Raw genomic sequence first — 21,975 nt, forward strand, 5'->3', positions numbered from 1 at the left:
CTTGTCCTAATAAACACTTTCTGCTTCGCTAACGAGATCACTGAAATCATGTAAGCAAGTAATTTTTGGAGAGCCGAAATTCAGTGGAAATGAGTTTTTTGTTATTAAGTTAATTTTTATGGTAAGAAATTAGTTTATAATTTTGGACAAATCATCTGAACTCTTTTCATAATAATCTAGCGTTAACACAAATTACCACTATAAAATCTGAAGCAGTAAACTTTGTGAAAGCCAAATTTTGTATCAGTCTGAAATCTTTTGGCCATTAATGTACAGTCCTAGATATTTTTAGAAAAACTGTAAAAGGAAAAAATGAGGAAAGGAAAAACTTCTAAAGAAAAGCATAGCTGACTTCTAAAATCAGGATATCTAGCAGGAGCACTCCAGAAAATTTCCCTGCATTCATTTGGACTAAAACAAATGTTCTCTGATAGTCTTATCATATGGCTAAAATTATTTCCTTTGTTTTGACTAATATCCTTCCCAAACCAGTGTCCCATTAGCGTACAACGAAACTGATGTTCCAAGCCATTTTTCTAGGCTTAAGTTCCTAAGGGTCAGTGGCTACTGCATTGAAGCTGTAGAAAGTAAAAAAGATCAAAGCTTGAGAGTCAGAAACCAGCAAAATCAACCCCTTTTGTGGTCTTGCATACATTACTGTGCCACATTTTACCAACAGGGAACTCTGTTAGTAATTTATAATGAACTCCTGGCATGTAAGACTAAAAAAGTGCATGTAATGAGTTTTAGTATGAAATAGATCTTTCCCTTTTACATTATATGCATTTTCTTTCTGATCAGTTTTACCTTTACAAATAAGAAAACAAAAGCAAAGTTCCATAGAGAAAAGAAATCTTTCTGTTATCCAGTCATCAGGAAAATGTTGAGTATCTCGATTTGACAAAACACCTACTTCAAGTAAGAGACTTGTGGCTCTGTGGCGCAATGGATAGCGCATTGGACTTCTAGGGAACTGATGTGATTCAAAGGTTGTGGGTTCGAGTCCCACCAGAGTCATATTTTAAAGTTTGTGTGACATTCATACTTTGTCTCAGTTGTTGGAAATATGAAAAAGGAAAAAAAATGTATCAGATCTGCGCTTAATATTAACATTTAGAGAAAATTAGAAGCCGTATTTAGGTTTGAACTTGTCAAAGAACGTAGAAGGAGCAGATACTAAAGGCTCATTGACACAAACAATAGCATATAGGGCACAATAAATTATTGCATATTGTTTGTCTAGTGATTGGTGTTCTGTTTCCTGTTTTCAGTAGTCCCAAGTTGTTTTTTTAATTTGAACCTTTTTAAAAGTCATTTTTGTATGTGTTTACAAGATATGCAAAACGTGGACATTCTTTGGCTAAAAAGTGTCGAAATAAGTTTAAAGATGAGAACAGAGTGATATCAGCTGCCTTGTCCTAATAAACACTTTCTGCTTCGCTAACGAGATCACTGAAATCATGTAAGCAAGTAATTTTTGGAGAGCCGAAATTCAGTGGAAATGAGTTTTTTGTTATTAAGTTAATTTTTATGGTAAGAAATTAGTTTATAATTTTGGACAAATCATCTGAACTCTTTTCATAATAATCTAGCGTTAACACAAATTACCACTATAAAATCTGAAGCAGTAAACTTTGTGAAAGCCAAATTTTGTATCAGTCTGAAATCTTTTGGCCATTAATGTACAGTCCTAGATATTTTTAGAAAAACTGTAAAAGGAAAAAATGAGGAAAGGAAAAACTTCTAAAGAAAAGCATAGCTGACTTCTAAAATCAGGATATCTAGCAGGAGCACTCCAGAAAATTTCCCTGCATTCATTTGGACTAAAACAAATGTTCTCTGATAGTCTTATCATATGGCTAAAATTATTTCCTTTGTTTTGACTAATATCCTTCCCAAACCAGTGTCCCATTAGCGTACAACGAAACTGATGTTCCAAGCCATTTTTCTAGGCTTAAGTTCCTAAGGGTCAGTGGCTACTGCATTGAAGCTGTAGAAAGTAAAAAAGATCAAAGCTTGAGAGTCAGAAACCAGCAAAATCAACCCCTTTTGTGGTCTTGCATACATTACTGTGCCACATTTTACCAACAGGGAACTCTGTTAGTAATTTATAATGAACTCCTGGCATGTAAGACTAAAAAAGTGCATGTAATGAGTTTTAGTATGAAATAGATCTTTCCCTTTTACATTATATGCATTTTCTTTCTGATCAGTTTTACCTTTACAAATAAGAAAACAAAAGCAAAGTTCCATAGAGAAAATAAATCTTTCTGTTATCCAGTCATCAGGAAAATGTTGAGTATCTCGATTTGACAAAACACCTACTTCAAGTAAGAGACTTGTGGCTCTGTGGCGCAATGGATAGCGCATTGGACTTCTAGGGAACTGATGTGATTCAAAGGTTGTGGGTTTGAGTCCCACCAGAGTCATATTTTAAAGTTTGTGTGACATTCATACTTTGTCTCAGTTGTTGGAAATATGAAAAAGGAAAAAAAATGTATCAGATCTGCGCTTAATATTAACATTTAGAGAAAATTAGAAGCCGTATTTAGGTTTGAACTTGTCAAAGAACGTAGAAGGAGCAGATACTAAAGGCTCATTGACACAAACAATAGCATATAGGGCACAATAAATTATTGCATATTGTTTGTCTAGTGATTGGTGTTCTGTTTCCTGTTTTCAGTAGTCCCAAGTTCTTTTTTTAATTTGAACCTTTTTAAAAGTCATTTTTGTATGTGTTTACAAGATATGCAAAACGTGGACATTCTTTGGCTAAAAAGTGTCGAAATAAGTTTAAAGATGAGAACAGAGTGATATCAGCTGCCTTGTCCTAATAAACACTTTCTGCTTCGCTAACGAGATCACTGAAATCATGTAAGCAAGTAATTTTTGGAGAGCCGAAATTCAGTGGAAATGAGTTTTTTGTTATTAAGTTAATTTTTATGGTAAGAAATTAGTTTATAATTTTGGACAAATCATCTGAACTCTTTTCATAATAATCTAGCGTTAACACAAATTACCACTATAAAATCTGAAGCAGTAAACTTTGTGAAAGCCAAATTTTGTATCAGTCTGAAATCTTTTGGCCATTAATGTACAGTCCTAGATATTTTTAGAAAAACTGTAAAAGGAAAAAATGAGGAAAGGAAAAACTTCTAAAGAAAAGCATAGCTGACTTCTAAAATCAGGATATCTAGCAGGAGCACTCCAGAAAATTTCCCTGCATTCATTTGGACTAAAACAAATGTTCTCTGATAGTCTTATCATATGGCTAAAATTATTTCCTTTGTTTTGACTAATATCCTTCCCAAACCAGTGTCCCATTAGCGTACAACGAAACTGATGTTCCAAGCCATTTTTCTAGGCTTAAGTTCCTAAGGGTCAGTGGCTACTGCATTGAAGCTGTAGAAAGTAAAAAAGATCAAAGCTTGAGAGTCAGAAACCAGCAAAATCAACCCCTTTTGTGGTCTTGCATACATTACTGTGCCACATTTTACCAACAGGGAACTCTGTTAGTAATTTATAATGAACTCCTGGCATGTAAGACTAAAAAAGTGCATGTAATGAGTTTTAGTATGAAATAGATCTTTCCCTTTTACATTATATGCATTTTCTTTCTGATCAGTTTTACCTTTACAAATAAGAAAACAAAAGCAAAGTTCCATAGAGAAAAGAAATCTTTCTGTTATCCAGTCATCAGGAAAATGTTGAGTATCTCGATTTGACAAAACACCTACTTCAAGTAAGAGACTTGTGGCTCTGTGGCGCAATGGATAGCGCATTGGACTTCTAGGGAACTGATGTGATTCAAAGGTTGTGGGTTTGAGTCCCACCAGAGTCATATTTTAAAGTTTGTGTGACATTCATACTTTGTCTCAGTTGTTGGAAATATGAAAAAGGAAAAAAAATGTATCAGATCTGCGCTTAATATTAACATTTAGAGAAAATTAGAAGCCGTATTTAGGTTTGAACTTGTCAAAGAACGTAGAAGGAGCAGATACTAAAGGCTCATTGACACAAACAATAGCATATAGGGCACAATAAATTATTGCATATTGTTTGTCTAGTGATTGGTGTTCTGTTTCCTGCTTTCAGTAGTCCCAAGTTCTTTTTTTAATTTGAACCTTTTTAAAAGTCATTTTTGTATGTGTTTACAAGATATGCAAAACGTGGACATTCTTTGGCTAAAAAGTGTCGAAATAAGTTTAAAGATGAGAACAGAGTGATATCAGCTGCCTTGTCCTAATAAACACTTTCTGCTTCGCTAACGAGATCACTGAAATCATGTAAGCAAGTAATTTTTGGAGAGCCGAAATTCAGTGGAAATGAGTTTTTTGTTATTAAGTTAATTTTTATGGTAAGAAATTAGTTTATAATTTTGGACAAATCATCTGAACTCTTTTCATAATAATCTAGCGTTAACACAAATTACCACTATAAAATCTGAAGCAGTAAACTTTGTGAAAGCCAAATTTTGTATCAGTCTGAAATCTTTTGGCCATTAATGTACAGTCCTAGATATTTTTAGAAAAACTGTAAAAGGAAAAAATGAGGAAAGGAAAAACTTCTAAAGAAAAGCATAGCTGACTTCTAAAATCAGGATATCTAGCAGGAGCACTCCAGAAAATTTCCCTGCATTCATTTGGACTAAAACAAATGTTCTCTGATAGTCTTATCATATGGCTAAAATTATTTCCTTTGTTTTGACTAATATCCTTCCCAAACCAGTGTCCCATTAGCGTACATCGAAACTGATGTTCCAAGCCATTTTTCTAGGCTTAAGTTTCTAAGGGTCAGTGGCTACTGCATTGAAGCTGTAGAAAGTAAAAAAGATCAAAGCTTGAGAGTCAGAAACCAGCAAAATCAACCCCTTTTGTGGTCTTGCATACATTACTGTGCCACATTTTACCAACAGGGAACTCTGTTAGTAATTTATAATGAACTCCTGGCATGTAAGACTAAAAAAGTGCATGTAATGAGTTTTAGTATGAAATAGATCTTTCCCTTTTACATTATATGCATTTTCTTTCTGATCAGTTTTACCTTTACAAATAAGAAAACAAAAGCAAAGTTCCATAGAGAAAAGAAATCTTTCTGTTATCCAGTCATCAGGAAAATGTTGAGTATCTAGATTTGACAAAACACCTACTTCAAGTAAGAGACTTGTGGCTCTGTGGTGCAATGGATAGCGCATTGGACTTCTAGGGAACTGATGTGATTCAAAGGTTGTGGGTTCGAGTCCCACCAGAGTCATATTTTAAAGTTTGTGTGACATTCATACTTTGTCTCAGTTGTTGGAAATATGAAAAAGGAAAAAAAATGTATCAGATCTGCGCTTAATATTAACATTTAGAGAAAATTAGAAGCCGTATTTAGGTTTGAACTTGTCAAAGAACGTAGAAGGAGCAGATACTAAAGGCTCATTGACACAAACAATAGCATATAGGGCACAATAAATTATTGCATATTGTTTGTCTAGTGATTGGTGTTCTGTTTCCTGTTTTCAGTAGTCCCAAGTTGTTTTTTTAATTTGAACCTTTTTAAAAGTAATTTTTGTATGTGTTTACAAGATATGCAAAACATGGACATTCTTTGGCTAAAAAGTGTCGAAATAAGTTTAAAGATGAGAACAGAGTGATATCAGCTGCCTTGTCCTCATAAACACTTTCTGCTTCGCTAACGAGATCACTGAAATCATGTAAGCAGGTAATTTTTGGAGAGCCGAAATTCAGTGGAAATGAGTTTTTTGTGGTCTTGCATACATTACTGTGCCACATTTTACCAACAGGGAACTCTGTTAGTAATTTATAATGAACTCCTGGCATGTAAGACTAAAAAAGTGCATGTAATGAGTTTTAGTATGAAATAGATCTTTCCCTTTTACATTATATGCATTTTCTTTCTGATCAGTTTTACCTTTACAAATAAGAAAACAAAAGCAAAGTTCCATAGAGAAAAGAAATCTTTCTGTTATCCAGTCATCAGGAAAATGTTGAGTATCTAGATTTGACAAAACACCTACTTCAAGTAAGAGACTTGTGGCTCTGTGGCGCAATGGATAGCGCATTGGACTTCTAGGGAACTGATGTGATTCAAAGGTTGTGGGTTCGAGTCCCACCAGAGTTGTATTTTAAAGTTTGTGTGACATTCATACTTTGTCTTAGTTGTTGGAAATATGAAAAAGGAAAAAAATAAAGATACTTTATAAAGGCTCATTGACACAAACAATAGCATATAGGGCACAATAAATTATTGCATATTGTTTGTCTAGTGATTGGTGTTCTGTTTCCTGTTTTCAGTAGTCCCAAGTTGTTTTTTTAATTTGAACCTTTTTAAAAGTCATTTTTGTATGTGTTTACAAGATATGCAAAACGTGGACATTCTTTGGCTAAAAAGTGTCGAAATAAGTTTAAAGATGAGAACAGAGTGATATCAGCTGCCTTGTCCTCATAAACACTTTCTGCTTCGCTAACGAGATCACTGAAATCATGTAAGCAGGTAATTTTTGGAGAGCCGAAATTCAGTGGAAATGAGTTTTTTGTTATTAAGTTAATTTTTATGGTAAGAAATTAGTTTATAATTTTGGACAAATCATCTGATCTCTTTTCATAATAATCTAGCGTTAACACAAATTACCACTATAAAATCTGAAGCAGTAAACTTTGTGAAAGCCAAATTTTGTATCAGTCTGAAATCTTTTGGCCATTAATGTACAGTCCTAGATATTTTTAGAAAAACTGTAAAAGGAAAAAATGAGGAAAGGAAAAACTTCTAAAGAAAAGCATTGCTGACTTCTAAAATCAGGATATCTAGCAGGAGTACTCCAGAAAATTTCCCTGCATTTATTTGGACTAAAACAAATGTTCTCTGATAGTCTTATCATATGGCTAAAATTATTTCCTTTGTTTTGACTAATATCCTTCCCAAACCAGTGTCCCATTAGCGTACAATGAAACTGATGTTCCAAGCCATTTTTCTAGGCTTAAGTTCCTAAGGGTCAGTGGCTACTGCATTGAAGCTGTAGAAAGTAAAAAAGATCAAAGCTTGAGAGTCAGAAACCAGCAAAATCAACCCCTTTTGTGGTCTTGCATACATTACTGTGCCACATTTTACCAACAGGGAACTCTGTTAGTAATTTATAATGAACTCCTGGCATGTAAGACTAAAAAAGTGCATGTAATGAGTTTTAGTATGAAATAGATCTTTCCCTTTTACATTATATGCATTTTCTTTCTGATCAGTTTTACCTTTACAAATAAGAAAACAAAAGCAAAGTTCCATAGAGAAAAGAAATCTTTCTGTTATCCAGTCATCAGGAAAATGTTGAGTATCTAGATTTGACAAAACACCTACTTCAAGTAAGAGACTTGTGGCTCTGTGGCGCAATGGATAGCGCATTGGACTTCTAGGGAACTGATGTGATTCAAAGGTTGTGGGTTCGAGTCCCACCAGAGTCATATTTTAAAGTTTGTGTGACATTCATACTTTGTCTTAGTTGTTGGAAATATGAAAAAGGAAAAAAAATGTATCAGATCTGCGCTTCATATTAACATTTAGAGAAAATTAGAAGCCGTATTTAGGTTTGAACTTGTCAAAGAACGTAGAAGGAGCAGATACTTTATAAAGGCTCATTGACACAAACAATAGCATATAGGGCACAATAAATTATTGCATATTGTTTGTCTAGTGATTGGTGTTCTGTTTCCTGTTTTCAGTAGTCCCAAGTTGTTTTTTTAATTTGAACCTTTTTAAAAGTCATTTTTGTATGTGTTTACAAGATATGCAAAACGTGGACATTCTTTGGCTAAAAAGTGTCGAAATAAGTTTAAAGATGAGAACAGAGTGATATCAGCTGCCTTGTCCTCATAAACACTTTCTGCTTCGCTAACGAGATCACTGAAATCATGTAAGCAAGTAATTTTTGGAGAGCCGAAATTCAGTGGAAATGAGTTTTTTGTTATTAAGTTAATTTTTATGGTAAGAAATTAGTTTATAATTTTGGACAAATCATCTGATCTCTTTTCATAATAATCTAGCGTTAACACAAATTACCACTATAAAATCTGAAGCAGTAAACTTTGTGAAAGCCAAATTTTGTATCAGTCTGAAATCTTTTGGCCATTAATGTACAGTCCTAGATATTTTTAGAAAAACTGTAAAAGGAAAAAATGAGGAAAGGAAAAACTTCTAAAGAAAAGCATAGCTGACTTCTAAAATCAGGATATCTAGCAGGAGCACTCCAGAAAATTTCCCTGCATTCATTTGGACTAAAACAAATGTTCTCTGATAGTCTTATCATATGGCTAAAATTATTTCCTTTGTTTTGACTAATATCCTTCCCAAACCAGTGTCCCATTAGCGTACAACGAAACTGATGTTCCAAGCCATTTTTCTAGGCTTAAGTTCCTAAGGGTCAGTGGCTACTGCATTGAAGCTGTAGAAAGTAAAAAAGATCAAAGCTTGAGAGTCAGAAACCAGCAAAATCAACCCCTTTTGTGGTCTTGCATACATTACTGTGCCACATTTTACCAACAGGGAACTCTGTTAGTAATTTATAATGAACTCCTGGCATGTAAGACTAAAAAAGTGCATGTAATGAGTTTTAGTATGAAATAGATCTTTCCCTTTTACATTATATGCATTTTCTTTCTGATCAGTTTTACCTTTACAAATAAGAAAACAAAAGCAAAGTTCCATAGAGAAAAGAAATCTTTCTGTTATCCAGTCATCAGGAAAATGTTGAGTATCTAGATTTGACAAAACACCTACTTCAAGTAAGAGACTTGTGGCTCTGTGGCGCAATGGATAGCGCATTGGACTTCTAGGGAACTGATGTGATTCAAAGGTTGTGGGTTCGAGTCCCACTAGAGTCATATTTTAAAGTTTGTGTGACATTCATACTGTGTCTCAGTTGTTGGAAATATGAAAAAGGAAAAAAAATGTATCAGATCTGCGCTTCATATTAACATTTAGAGAAAATTAGAAGCCGTATTTAGGTTTGAACTTGTCAAAGAACGTAGAAGGAGCAGATACTAATGGCTCATTGACACAAACAATAGCATATAGGGCACAATAAATTATTGCATATTGTTTGTCTAGTGATTGGTGTTCTGTTTCCTGTTTTCAGTAGTCCCAAGTTCTTTTTTTAATTTGAACCTTTTTAAAAGTCATTTTTGTATGTGTTTACAAGATATGCAAAACGTGGACATTCTTTGGCTAAAAAGTGTCGAAATAAGTTTAAAGATGAGAACAGAGTGATATCAGCTGCCTTGTCCTCATAAACACTTTCTGCTTCGCTAACGAGATCACTGAAATCATGTAAGCAGGTAATTTTTGGAGAGCCGAAATTCAGTGGAAATGAGTTTTTTGTTATTAAGTTAATTTTTATGGTAAGAAATTAGTTTATAATTTTGGACAAATCATCTGATCTCTTTTCATAATAATCTAGCGTTAACACAAATTACCACTATAAAATCTGAAGCAGTAAACTTTGTGAAAGCCAAATTTTGTATCAGTCTGAAATCTTTTGGCCATTAATGTACAGTCCTAGATATTTTTAGAAAAACTGTAAAAGGAAAAAATGAGGAAAGGAAAAACTTCTAAAGAAAAGCATAGCTGACTTCTAAAATCAGGATATCTAGCAGGAGCACTCCAGAAAATTTCCCTGCATTCATTTGGACTAAAACAAATGTTCTCTGATAGTCTTATCATATGGCTAAAATTATTTCCTTTGTTTTGACTAATATCCTTCCCAAACCAGTGTCCCATTAGCGTACAACGAAACTGATGTTCCAAGCCATTTTTCTAGGCTTAAGTTCCTAAGGGTCAGTGGCTACTGCATTGAAGCTGTAGAAAGTAAAAAAGATCAAAGCTTGAGAGTCAGAAACCAGCAAAATCAACCCCTTTTGTGGTCTTGCATACATTACTGTGCCACATTTTACCAACAGGGAACTCTGTTAGTAATTTATAATGAACTCCTGGCATGTAAGACTAAAAAAGTGCATGTAATGAGTTTTAGTATGAAATAGATCTTTCCCTTTTACATTATATGCATTTTCTTTCTGATCAGTTTTACCTTTACAAATAAGAAAACAAAAGCAAAGGTCCATAGAGAAAAGAAATCTTTCTGTTATCCAGTCATCAGGAAAATGTTGAGTATCTAGATTTGACAAAACACCTACTTCAAGTAAGAGACTTGTGGCTCTGTGGCGCAATGGATAGCGCATTGGACTTCTAGGGAACTGATGTGATTCAAAGGTTGTGGGTTTGAGTCCCACCAGAGTCATATTTTAAAGTTTGTGTGACATTCATACTTTGTCTCAGTTGTTGGAAATATGAAAAAGGAAAAAAAATGTATCAGATCTGCGCTTAATATTAACATTTAGAGAAAATTAGAAGCCGTATTTAGGTTTGAACTTGTCAAAGAACGTAGAAGGAGCAGATACTAAAGGCTCATTGACACAAACAATAGCATATAGAGCACAATAAATTATTGCATATTGTTTGTCTAGTGATTGGTGTTCTGTTTCCTGTTTTCAGTAGTCCCAAGTTCTTTTTTTAATTTGAACCTTTTTAAAAGTCATTTTTGTATGTGTTTACAAGATATGCAAAACGTGGACATTCTTTGGCTAAAAAGTGTCGAAATATGTTTAAAGATGAGAACAGAGTGATATCAGCTGCCTTGTCCTCATAAACACTTTTGGCTTCGCTAACGAGATCACTGAAATCATGTAAGCAAGTAATTTTTGGAGAGCCGAAATTCAGTGGAAATGAGTTTTTTGTTATTAAGTTAATTTTTATGGTAAGAAATTAGTTTATAATTTTGGACAAATCATCTGAACTCTTTTCATAATAATCTAGCGTTAACACAAATTACCACTATAAAATCTGAAGCAGTAAACTTTGTGAAAGCCAAATTTTGTATCAGTCTGAAATCTTTTGGCCATTAATGTACAGTCCTAGATATTTTTAGAAAAACTGTAAAAGGAAAAAATGAGGAAAGGAAAAACTTCTAAAGAAAAGCATAGCTGACTTCTAAAATCAGGATATCTAGCAGGAGCACTCCAGAAAATTTCCCTGCATTCATTTGGACTAAAACAAATGTTCTCTGATAGTCTTATCATATGGCTAAAATTATTTCCTTTGTTTTGACTAATATCCTTCCCAAACCAGTGTCCCATTAGCGTACAACGAAACTGATGTTCCAAGCCATTTTTCTAGGCTTAAGTTCCTAAGGGTCAGTGGCTACTGCATTGAAGCTGTAGAAAGTAAAAAAGATCAAAGCTTGAGAGTCAGAAACCAGCAAAATCAACCCCTTTTGTGGTCTTGCATACATTACTGTGCCACATTTTACCAACAGGGAACTCTGTTAGTAATTTATAATGAACTCCTGGCATGTAAGACTAAAAAAGTGCATGTAATGAGTTTTAGTATGAAATAGATCTTTCCCTTTTACATTATATGCATTTTCTTTCTGATCAGTTTTACCTTTACAAATAAGAAAACAAAAGCAAAGGTCCATAGAGAAAAGAAATCTTTCTGTTATCCAGTCATCAGGAAAATGTTGAGTATCTAGATTTGACAAAACACCTACTTCAAGTAAGAGACTTGTGGCTCTGTGGCGCAATGGATAGCGCATTGGACTTCTAGGGAACTGATGTGATTCAAAGGTTGTGGGTTTGAGTCCCACCAGAGTCATATTTTAAAGTTTGTGTGACATTCATACTTTGTCTCAGTTGTTGGAAATATGAAAAAGGAAAAAAAATGTATCAGATCTGCGCTTAATATTAACATTTAGAGAAAATTAGAAGCCGTATTTAGGTTTGAACTTGTCAAAGAACGTAGAAGGAGCAGATACTAAAGGCTCATTGACACAAACAATAGCATATAGAGCACAATAAATTATTGCATATTGTTTGTCTAGTGATTGGTGTTCTGTTTCCTGTTTTCAGTAGTCCCAAGTTCTTTTTTTAATTTGAACCTTTTTAAAAGTCATTTTTGTATGTGTTTACAAGATATGCAAAACGTGGACATTCTTTGGCTAAAAAGTGTCGAAATATGTTTAAAGATGAGAACAGAGTGATATCAGCTGCCTTGTCCTCATAAACACTTTTGGCTTCGCTAACGAGATCACTGAAATCATGTAAGCAAGTAATTTTTGGAGAGCCGAAATTCAGTGGAAATGAGTTTTTTGTTATTAAGTTAATTTTTATGGTAAGAAATTAGTTTATAATTTTGGACAAATCATCTGAACTCTTTTCATAATAATCTAGCGTTAACACAAATTACCACTATAAAATCTGAAGCAGTAAACTTTGTGAAAGCCAAATTTTGTATCAGTCTGAAATCTTTTGGCCATTAATGTACAGTCCTAGATATTTTTAGAAAAACTGTAAAAGGAAAAAATGAGGAAAGGAAAAACTTCTAAAGAAAAGCATAGCTGACTTCTAAAATCAGGATATCTAGCAGGAGCACTCCAGAAAATTTCCCTGCATTCATTTGGACTAAAACAAATGTTCTCTGATAGTCTTATCATATGGCTAAAATTATTTCCTTTGTTTTGACTAATATCCTTCCCAAACCAGTGTCCCATTAGCGTACAACGAAACTAATGTTCCAAGCCATTTTTCTAGGCTTAAGTTCCTAAGGGTCAGTGGCTACTGCATTGAAGCTGTAGAAAGTAAAAAAGATCAAAGCTTGAGAGTCAGAAACCAGCAAAATCAACCCCTTTTGTGGTCTTGCATACATTACTGTGCCACATTTTACCAACAGGGAACTCTGTTAGTAATTTATAATGAACTCCTGGCATGTAAGACTAAAAAAGTGCATGTAATGAGTTTTAGTATGAAATAGATCTTTCCCTTTTACATTATATGCATTTTCTTTCTGATCAGTTTTACCTTTACAAATAAGAAAACAAAAGCAAAGTTCCATAGAGAAAAGAAATCTTTCTGTTATCCAGTCATCAGGAAAATGTTGAGTATCTAGATTTGACAAAACACCTACTTCAAGTAAGAGACTTGTGGCTCTGTGGCGCAATGGATAGCGCATTGGACTTCTAGGGAACTGATGTGATTCAAAGGTTGTGGGTTCGAGTCCCACCAGAGTCATATTTTAAAGTTTGTGTGACATTCATACTTTGTCTCAGTTGTTGGAAATATGAAAAAGGAAAAAAAATGTATCAGATCTGCGCTTAATATTAACATTTAGAGAAAATTAGAAGCCGTATTTAGGTTTGAACTTGTCAAAGAACGTAGAAGGAGCAGATACTAAAGGCTCATTGACACAAACAATAGCATATAGGGCACAATAAATTATTGCATATTGTTTGTCTAGTGATTGGTGTTCTGTTTCCTGTTTTCAGTAGTCCCAAGTTCTTTTTTTAATTTGAACCTTTTTAAAAGTCATTTTTGTATGTGTTTACAAGATATGCAAAACGTGGACATTCTTTGGCTAAAAAGTGTCGAAATAAGTTTAAAGATGAGAACAGAGTGATATCAGCTGCCTTGTCCTCATAAACACTTTCTGCTTCGCTAACGAGATCACTGAAATCATGTAAGCAGGTAATTTTTGGAGAGCCGAAATTCAGTGGAAATGAGTTTTTTGTTATTAAGTTAATTTTTATGGTAAGAAATTAGTTTATAATTTTGGACAAATCATCTGATCTCTTTTCATAATAATCTAGCGTTAACACAAATTACCACTATAAAATCTGAAGCAGTAAACTTTGTGAAAGCCAAATTTTGTATCAGTCTGAAATCTTTTGGTCATTAATGTACAGTCCTAGATATTTTTAGAAAAACTGTAAAAGGAAAAAATGAGGAAAGGAAAAACTTCTAAAGAAAAGCATTGCTGACTTCTAAAATCAGGATATCTAGCAGGAGTACTCCAGAAAATTTCCCTGCATTTATTTGGACTAAAACAAATGTTCTCTGATAGTCTTATCATATGGCTAAAATTATTTCCTTTGTTTTGACTAATATCCTTCCCAAACCAGTGTCCCATTAGCGTACAACGAAACTGATGTTCCAAGCCATTTTTCTAGGCTTAAGTTCCTAAGGGTCAGTGGCTACTGCATTGAAGCTGTAGAAAGTAAAAAAGATCAAAGCTTGAGAGTCAGAAACCAGCAAAAAAATGTATCAGATCTGCGCTTAATATTAACATTTAGAGAAAATTAGAAGCCGTATTTAGGTTTGAACTTGTCAAAGAACGTAGAAGGAGCAGATACTAAAGGCTCATTGACACAAACAATAGCATATAGGGCACAATAAATTATTGCATATTGTTTGTCTAGTGATTGGTGTTCTGTTTCCTGTTTTCAGTAGTCCCAAGTTGTTTTTTTAATTTGAACCTTTTTAAAAGTCATTTTTGTATGTGTTTACAAGATATGCAAAACATGGACATTCTTTGGCTAAAAAGTGTCGAAATAAGTTTAAAGATGAGAACAGAGTGATATCAGCTGCCTTGTCCTCATAAACACTTTCTGCTTCGCTAACGAGATCACTGAAATCATGTAAGCAGGTAATTTTTGGAGAGCTGAAATTCAGTGGAAATGAGTTTTTTGTTATTAAGTTAATTTTTATGGTAAGAAATTAGTTTATAATTTTGGACAAATCATCTGATCTCTTTTCATAATAATCTAGCGTTAACACAAATTACCACTATAAAATCTGAAGCAGTAAACTTTGTGAAAGCCAAATTTTGTATCAGTCTGAAATCTTTTGGCCATTAATGTACAGTCCTAGATATTTTTAGAAAAACTGTAAAAGGAAAAAATGAGGAAAGGAAAAACTTCTAAAGAAAAGCATTGCTGACTTCTAAAATCAGGATACCTAGCAGGAGCACTCCAGAAAATTTCTCTGCATTCATTTGGACTAAAACAAATGTTCTCTGATAGTCTTATCATATGGCTAAAATTATTTCCTTTGTTTTGACTAATATCCTTCCCAAACCAGTGTCCCATTAGCGTACAACGAAACTGATGTTCCAAGCCATTTTTCTAGGCTTAAGTTCCTAAGGGTCAGTGGCTACTGCATTGAAGCTGTAGAAAGTAAAAAAGATCAAAGCTTGAGAGTCAGAAACCAGCAAAATCAACCCCTTTTGTGGTCTTGCATACATTACTGTGCCACATTTTACCAACAGGGAACTCTGTTAGTAATTTATAATGAACTCCTGGCATGTAAGACTAAAAAAGTGCATGTAATGAGTTTTAGTATGAAATAGATCTTTCCCTTTTACATTATATGCATTTTCTTTCTGATCAGTTTTACCTTTACAAATAAGAAAACAAAAGCAAAGTTCCATAGAGAAAAGAAATCTTTCTGTTATCCAGTCATCAGGAAAATGTTGAGTATCTAGATTTGACAAAACACCTACTTCAAGTAAGAGACTTGTGGCTCTGTGGCGCAATGGATAGCGCATTGGACTTCTAGGGAACTGATGTGATTCAAAGGTTGTGGGTTCGAGTCCCACCAGAGTCATATTTTAAAGTTTGTGTGACATTCATACTTTGTCTCAGTTGTTGGAAATATGAAAAAGGAAAAAAAATGTATCAGATCTGCGCTTAATATTAACATTTAGAGAAAATTAGAAGCCGTATTTAGGTTTGAACTTGTCAAAGAACGTAGAAGGAGCAGATACTAAAGGCTCATTGACACAAACAATAGCATATAGGGCACAATAAATTATTGCATATTGTTTGTCTAGTGATTGGTGTTCTGTTTCCTGTTTTCAGTAGTCCCAAGTTGTTTTTTTAATTTGAACCTTTTTAAAAGTCATTTTTGTATGTGTTTACAAGATATGCAAAACGTGGACATTCTTTGGCTAAAAAGTGTCGAAATAAGTTTAAAGATGAGAACAGAGTGATATCAGCTGCCTTGTCCTCATAAACACTTTCTGCTTCGCTAACGAGATCACTGAAATCATGTAAGCAGGTAATTTTTGGAGAGCCGAAATTCAGTGGAAATGAGTTTTTTGTTATTAAGTTAATTTTTATGGTAAGAAATTAGTTTATAATTTTGGACAAATCATCTGATCTCTTTTCATAATAATCTAGCGTTAACACAAATTACCACTATAAAATCTGAAGCAGTAAACTTTGTGAAAGCCAAATTTTGTATCAGTCTGAAATCTTTTGGCCATTAATGTACAGTCCTAGATATTTTTAGAAAAACTGTAAAAGGAAAAAATGAGGAAAGGAAAAACTTCTAAAGAAAAGCATTGCTGACTTCTAAAATCAGGATATCTAGCAGGAGTACTCCAGAAAATTTCCCTGCATTTATTTGGACTAAAACAAATGTTCTCTGATAGTCTTATCATATGGCTAAAATTATTTCCTTTGTTTTGACTAATATCCTTCCCAAACCAGTGTCCCATTAGCGTACAATGAAACTGATGTTCCAAGCCATTTTTCTAGGCTTAAGTTCCTAAGGGTCAGTGGCTACTGCATTGAAGCTGTAGAAAGTAAAAAAGATCAAAGCTTGAGAGTCAGAAACCAGCAAAATCAACCCCTTTTGTGGTCTTGCATACATTACTGTGCCACATTTTACCAACAGGGAACTCTGTTAGTAATTTATAATGAACTCCTGGCATGTAAGACTAAAAAAGTGCATGTAATGAGTTTTAGTATGAAATAGATCTTTCCCTTTTACATTATATGCATTTTCTTTCTGATCAGTTTTACCTTTACAAATAAGAAAACAAAAGCAAAGTTCCATAGAGAAAAGAAATCTTTCTGTTATCCAGTCATCAGGAAAATGTTGAGTATCTCGATTTGACAAAACACCTACTTCAAGTAAGAGACTTGTGGCTCTGTGGCGCAATGGATAGCGCATTGGACTTCTAGGGAACTGATGTGATTCAAAGGTTGTGGGTTTGAGTCCCACCAGAGTCATATTTTAAAGTTTGTGTGACATTCATACTTTGTCTCAGTTGTTGGAAATATGAAAAAGGAAAAAAAATGTATCAGATCTGCGCTTAATATTAACATTTAGAGAAAATTAGAAGCCGTATTTAGGTTTGAACTTGTCAAAGAACGTAGAAGGAGCAGATACTAAAGGCTCATTGACACAAACAATAGCATATAGGGCACAATAAATTATTGCATATTGTTTGTCTAGTGATTGGTGTTCTGTTTCCTGCTTTCAGTAGTCCCAAGTTCTTTTTTTAATTTGAACCTTTTTAAAAGTCATTTTTGTATGTGTTTACAAGATATGCAAAACGTGGACATTCTTTGGCTAAAAAGTGTCGAAATAAGTTTAAAGATGAGAACAGAGTGATATCAGCTGCCTTGTCCTAATAAACACTTTCTGCTTCGCTAACGAGATCACTGAAATCATGTAAGCAAGTAATTTTTGGAGAGCCGAAATTCAGTGGAAATGAGTTTTTTGTTATTAAGTTAATTTTTATGGTAAGAAATTAGTTTATAATTTTGGACAAATCATCTGAACTCTTTTCATAATAATCTAGCGTTAACACAAATTACCACTATAAAATCTGAAGCAGTAAACTTTGTGAAAGCCAAATTTTGTATCAGTCTGAAATCTTTTGGCCATTAATGTACAGTCCTAGATATTTTTAGAAAAACTGTAAAAGGAAAAAATGAGGAAAGGAAAAACTTCTAAAGAAAAGCATAGCTGACTTCTAAAATCAGGATATCTAGCAGGAGCACTCCAGAAAATTTCCCTGCATTCATTTGGACTAAAACAAATGTTCTCTGATAGTCTTATCATATGGCTAAAATTATTTCCTTTGTTTTGACTAATATCCTTCCCAAACCAGTGTCCCATTAGCGTACAACGAAACTGATGTTCCAAGCCATTTTTCTAGGCTTAAGTTCCTAAGGGTCAGTGGCTACTGCATTGAAGCTGTAGAAAGTAAAAAAGATCAAAGCTTGAGAGTCAGAAACCAGCAAAATCAACCCCTTTTGTGGTCTTGCATACATTACTGTGCCACATTTTACCAACAGGGAACTCTGTTAGTAATTTATAATGAACTCCTGGCATGTAAGACTAAAAAAGTGCATGTAATGAGTTTTAGTATGAAATAGATCTTTCCCTTTTACATTATATGCATTTTCTTTCTGATCAGTTTTACCTTTACAAATAAGAAAACAAAAGCAAAGTTCCATAGAGAAAAGAAATCTTTCTGTTATCCAGTCATCAGGAAAATGTTGAGTATCTCGATTTGACAAAACACCTACTTCAAGTAAGAGACTTGTGGCTCTGTGGCGCAATGGATAGCGCATTGGACTTCTAGGGAACTGATGTGATTCAAAGGTTGTGGGTTCGAGTCCCACCAGAGTCATATTTTAAAGTTTGTGTGACATTCATACTTTGTCTCAGTTGTTGGAAATATGAAAAAGGAAAAAAAATGTATCAGATCTGCGCTTAATATTAACATTTAGAGAAAATTAGAAGCCGTATTTAGGTTTGAACTTGTCAAAGAACGTAGAAGGAGCAGATACTAAAGGCTCATTGACACAAACAATAGCATATAGGGCACAATAAATTATTGCATATTGTTTGTCTAGTGATTGGTGTTCTGTTTCCTGTTTTCAGTAGTCCCAAGTTCTTTTTTTAATTTGAACCTTTTTAAAAGTCATTTTTGTATGTGTTTACAAGATATGCAAAACGTGGACATTCTTTGGCTAAAAAGTGTCGAAATAAGTTTAAAGATGAGAACAGAGTGATATCAGCTGCCTTGTCCTCATAAACACTTTCTGCTTCGCTAACGAGATCACTGAAATCATGTAAGCAGGTAATTTTTGGAGAGCCGAAATTCAGTGGAAATGAGTTTTTTGTTATTAAGTTAATTTTTATGGTAAGAAATTAGTTTATAATTTTGGACAAATCATCTGATCTCTTTTCATAATAATCTAGCGTTAACACAAATTACCACTATAAAATCTGAAGCAGTAAACTTTGTGAAAGCCAAATTTTGTATCAGTCTGAAATCTTTTGGCCATTAATGTACAGTCCTAGATATTTTTAGAAAAACTGTAAAAGGAAAAAATGAGGAAAGGAAAAACTTCTAAAGAAAAGCATAGCTGACTTCTAAAATCAGGATATCTAGCAGGAGCACTCCAGAAAATTTCCCTGCATTCATTTGGACTAAAACAAATGTTCTCTGATAGTCTTATCATATGGCTAAAATTATTTCCTTTGTTTTGACTAATATCCTTCCCAAACCAGTGTCCCATTAGCGTACAACGAAACTGATGTTCCAAGCCATTTTTCTAGGCTTAAGTTCCTAAGGGTCAGTGGCTACTGCATTGAAGCTGTAGAAAGTAAAAAAGATCAAAGCTTGAGAGTCAGAAACCAGCAAAATCAACCCCCTTTGTGGTCTTGCATACATTACTGTGCCACATTTTACCAACAGGGAACTCTGTTAGTAATTTATAATGAACTCCTGGCATGTAAGACTAAAAAAGTGCATGTAATGAGTTTTAGTATGAAATAGATCTTTCCCTTTTACATTATATGCATTTTCTTTCTGATCAGTTTTACCTTTACAAATAAGAAAACAAAAGCAAAGGTCCATAGAGAAAAGAAATCTTTCTGTTATCCAGTCATCAGGAAAATGTTGAGTATCTAGATTTGACAAAACACCTACTTCAAGTAAGAGACTTGTGGCTCTGTGGCGCAATGGATAGCGCATTGGACTTCTAGGGAACTGATGTGATTCAAAGGTTGTGGGTTTGAGTCCCACCAGAGTCATATTTTAAAGTTTGTGTGACATTCATACTTTGTCTCAGTTGTTGGAAATATGAAAAAGGAAAAAAAATGTATCAGATCTGCGCTTAATATTAACATTTAGAGAAAATTAGAAGCCGTATTTAGGTTTGAACTTGTCAAAGAACGTAGAAGGAGCAGATACTAAAGGCTCATTGACACAAACAATAGCATATAGAGCACAATAAATTATTGCATATTGTTTGTCTAGTGATTGGTGTTCTGTTTCCTGTTTTCAGTAGTCCCAAGTTCTTTTTTTAATTTGAACCTTTTTAAAAGTCATTTTTGTATGTGTTTACAAGATATGCAAAACGTGGACATTCTTTGGCTAAAAAGTGTCGAAATATGTTTAAAGATGAGAACAGAGTGATATCAGCTGCCTTGTCCTCATAAACACTTTTGGCTTCGCTAACGAGATCACTGAAATCATGTAAGCAAGTAATTTTTGGAGAGCCGAAATTCAGTGGAAATGAGTTTTTTGTTATTAAGTTAATTTTTATGGTAAGAAATTAGTTTATAATTTTGGACAAATCATCTGAACTCTTTTCATAATAATCTAGCGTTAACACAAATTACCACTATAAAATCTGAAGCAGTAAACTTTGTGAAAGCCAAATTTTGTATCAGTCTGAAATCTTTTGGCCATTAATGTACAGTCCTAGATATTTTTAGAAAAACTGTAAAAGGAAAAAATGAGGAAAGGAAAAACTTCTAAAGAAAAGCATAGCTGACTTCTAAAATCAGGATATCTAGCAGGAGCACTCCAGAAAATTTCCCTGCATTCATTTGGACTAAAACAAATGTTCTCTGATAGTCTTATCATATGGCTAAAATTATTTCCTTTGTTTTGACTAATATCCTTCCCAAACCAGTGTCCCATTAGCGTACAACGAAACTGATGTTCCAAGCCATTTTTCTAGGCTTAAGTTCCTAAGGGTCAGTGGCTACTGCATTGAAGCTGTAGAAAGTAAAAAAGATCAAAGCTTGAGAGTCAGAAACCAGCAAAATCAACCCCTTTTGTGGTCTTGCATACATTACTGTGCCACATTTTACCAACAGGGAACTCTGTTAGTAATTTATAATGAACTCCTGGCATGTAAGACTAAAAAAGTGCATGTAATGAGTTTTAGTATGAAATAGATCTTTCCCTTTTACATTATATGCATTTTCTTTCTGATCAGTTTTACCTTTACAAATAAGAAAACAAAAGCAAAGGTCCATAGAGAAAAGAAATCTTTCTGTTATCCAGTCATCAGGAAAATGTTGAGTATCTAGATTTGACAAAACACCTACTTCAAGTAAGAGACTTGTGGCTCTGTGGCGCAATGGATAGCGCATTGGACTTCTAGGGAACTGATGTGATTCAAAGGTTGTGGGTTTGAGTCCCACCAGAGTCATATTTTAAAGTTTGTGTGACATTCATACTTTGTCTCAGTTGTTGGAAATATGAAAAAGGAAAAAAAATGTATCAGATCTGCGCTTAATATTAACATTTAGAGAAAATTAGAAGCCGTATTTAGGTTTGAACTTGTCAAAGAACGTAGAAGGAGCAGATACTAAAGGCTCATTGACACAAACAATAGCATATAGAGCACAATAAATTATTGCATATTGTTTGTCTAGTGATTGGTGTTCTGTTTCCTGTTTTCAGTAGTCCCAAGTTCTTTTTTTAATTTGAACCTTTTTAAAAGTCATTTTTGTATGTGTTTACAAGATATGCAAAACGTGGACATTCTTTGGCTAAAAAGTGTCGAAATATGTTTAAAGATGAGAACAGAGTGATATCAGCTGCCTTGTCCTCATAAACACTTTTGGCTTCGCTAACGAGATCACTGAAATCATGTAAGCAAGTAATTTTTGGAGAGCCGAAATTCAGTGGAAATGAGTTTTTTGTTATTAAGTTAATTTTTATGGTAAGAAATTAGTTTATAATTTTGGACAAATCATCTGAACTCTTTTCATAATAATCTAGCGTTAACACAAATTACCACTATAAAATCTGAAGCAGTAAACTTTGTGAAAGCCAAATTTTGTATCAGTCTGAAATCTTTTGGCCATTAATGTACAGTCCTAGATATTTTTAGAAAAACTGTAAAAGGAAAAAATGAGGAAAGGAAAAACTTCTAAAGAAAAGCATAGCTGACTTCTAAAATCAGGATATCTAGCAGGAGCACTCCAGAAAATTTCCCTGCATTCATTTGGACTAAAACAAATGTTCTCTGATAGTCTTATCATATGGCTAAAA

The 21,975-nt window shown here is 33.8% G+C and overlaps 15 non-coding genes across 15 annotated transcripts; all 15 read left to right on the plus strand.

The window, feature by feature from the left end:
• The first annotated feature begins 931 nt into the window (after positions 1-931).
• On the plus strand, positions 932-1,017 carry TRNAR-UCU (transfer RNA arginine (anticodon UCU)). Its single transcript is given in 2 exon segments — positions 932-968; positions 982-1,017. It is a non-coding gene; the product is annotated as a tRNA-Arg (tRNA).
• A 1,326-nt stretch (positions 1,018-2,343) lies between these two features.
• Positions 2,344-2,429, plus strand: TRNAR-UCU (transfer RNA arginine (anticodon UCU)). Its single transcript is given in 2 exon segments — positions 2,344-2,380; positions 2,394-2,429. It is a non-coding gene; the product is annotated as a tRNA-Arg (tRNA).
• Positions 2,430-3,755: 1,326 nt separating this feature from the next.
• TRNAR-UCU (transfer RNA arginine (anticodon UCU)) lies at positions 3,756-3,841 on the plus strand. Its single transcript is given in 2 exon segments — positions 3,756-3,792; positions 3,806-3,841. It is a non-coding gene; the product is annotated as a tRNA-Arg (tRNA).
• A 1,326-nt stretch (positions 3,842-5,167) lies between these two features.
• Positions 5,168-5,253, plus strand: TRNAR-UCU (transfer RNA arginine (anticodon UCU)). Its single transcript is given in 2 exon segments — positions 5,168-5,204; positions 5,218-5,253. It is a non-coding gene; the product is annotated as a tRNA-Arg (tRNA).
• Positions 5,254-6,040: 787 nt separating this feature from the next.
• On the plus strand, positions 6,041-6,126 carry TRNAR-UCU (transfer RNA arginine (anticodon UCU)). Its single transcript is given in 2 exon segments — positions 6,041-6,077; positions 6,091-6,126. It is a non-coding gene; the product is annotated as a tRNA-Arg (tRNA).
• A 1,245-nt stretch (positions 6,127-7,371) lies between these two features.
• TRNAR-UCU (transfer RNA arginine (anticodon UCU)) lies at positions 7,372-7,457 on the plus strand. The gene is given in 2 exon segments: positions 7,372-7,408; positions 7,422-7,457. It is a non-coding gene; the product is annotated as a tRNA-Arg (tRNA).
• Positions 7,458-8,787: 1,330 nt separating this feature from the next.
• TRNAR-UCU (transfer RNA arginine (anticodon UCU)) lies at positions 8,788-8,873 on the plus strand. Its single transcript is given in 2 exon segments — positions 8,788-8,824; positions 8,838-8,873. It is a non-coding gene; the product is annotated as a tRNA-Arg (tRNA).
• Positions 8,874-10,199: 1,326 nt separating this feature from the next.
• Positions 10,200-10,285, plus strand: TRNAR-UCU (transfer RNA arginine (anticodon UCU)). Its single transcript is given in 2 exon segments — positions 10,200-10,236; positions 10,250-10,285. It is a non-coding gene; the product is annotated as a tRNA-Arg (tRNA).
• A 1,326-nt stretch (positions 10,286-11,611) lies between these two features.
• Positions 11,612-11,697, plus strand: TRNAR-UCU (transfer RNA arginine (anticodon UCU)). Its single transcript is given in 2 exon segments — positions 11,612-11,648; positions 11,662-11,697. It is a non-coding gene; the product is annotated as a tRNA-Arg (tRNA).
• A 1,326-nt stretch (positions 11,698-13,023) lies between these two features.
• TRNAR-UCU (transfer RNA arginine (anticodon UCU)) lies at positions 13,024-13,109 on the plus strand. The gene is given in 2 exon segments: positions 13,024-13,060; positions 13,074-13,109. It is a non-coding gene; the product is annotated as a tRNA-Arg (tRNA).
• A 2,284-nt stretch (positions 13,110-15,393) lies between these two features.
• On the plus strand, positions 15,394-15,479 carry TRNAR-UCU (transfer RNA arginine (anticodon UCU)). The gene is given in 2 exon segments: positions 15,394-15,430; positions 15,444-15,479. It is a non-coding gene; the product is annotated as a tRNA-Arg (tRNA).
• Positions 15,480-16,805: 1,326 nt separating this feature from the next.
• TRNAR-UCU (transfer RNA arginine (anticodon UCU)) lies at positions 16,806-16,891 on the plus strand. The gene is given in 2 exon segments: positions 16,806-16,842; positions 16,856-16,891. It is a non-coding gene; the product is annotated as a tRNA-Arg (tRNA).
• A 1,326-nt stretch (positions 16,892-18,217) lies between these two features.
• On the plus strand, positions 18,218-18,303 carry TRNAR-UCU (transfer RNA arginine (anticodon UCU)). Its single transcript is given in 2 exon segments — positions 18,218-18,254; positions 18,268-18,303. It is a non-coding gene; the product is annotated as a tRNA-Arg (tRNA).
• Positions 18,304-19,629: 1,326 nt separating this feature from the next.
• Positions 19,630-19,715, plus strand: TRNAR-UCU (transfer RNA arginine (anticodon UCU)). The gene is given in 2 exon segments: positions 19,630-19,666; positions 19,680-19,715. It is a non-coding gene; the product is annotated as a tRNA-Arg (tRNA).
• Positions 19,716-21,041: 1,326 nt separating this feature from the next.
• Positions 21,042-21,127, plus strand: TRNAR-UCU (transfer RNA arginine (anticodon UCU)). Its single transcript is given in 2 exon segments — positions 21,042-21,078; positions 21,092-21,127. It is a non-coding gene; the product is annotated as a tRNA-Arg (tRNA).
• Positions 21,128-21,975: the final 848 nt, after the last annotated feature.

This window comes from Ranitomeya variabilis, chromosome 1 (assembly GCF_051348905.1).
Source record: "Ranitomeya variabilis isolate aRanVar5 chromosome 1, aRanVar5.hap1, whole genome shotgun sequence".
Lineage (NCBI taxonomy): Eukaryota > Metazoa > Chordata > Amphibia > Anura > Dendrobatidae > Ranitomeya > Ranitomeya variabilis.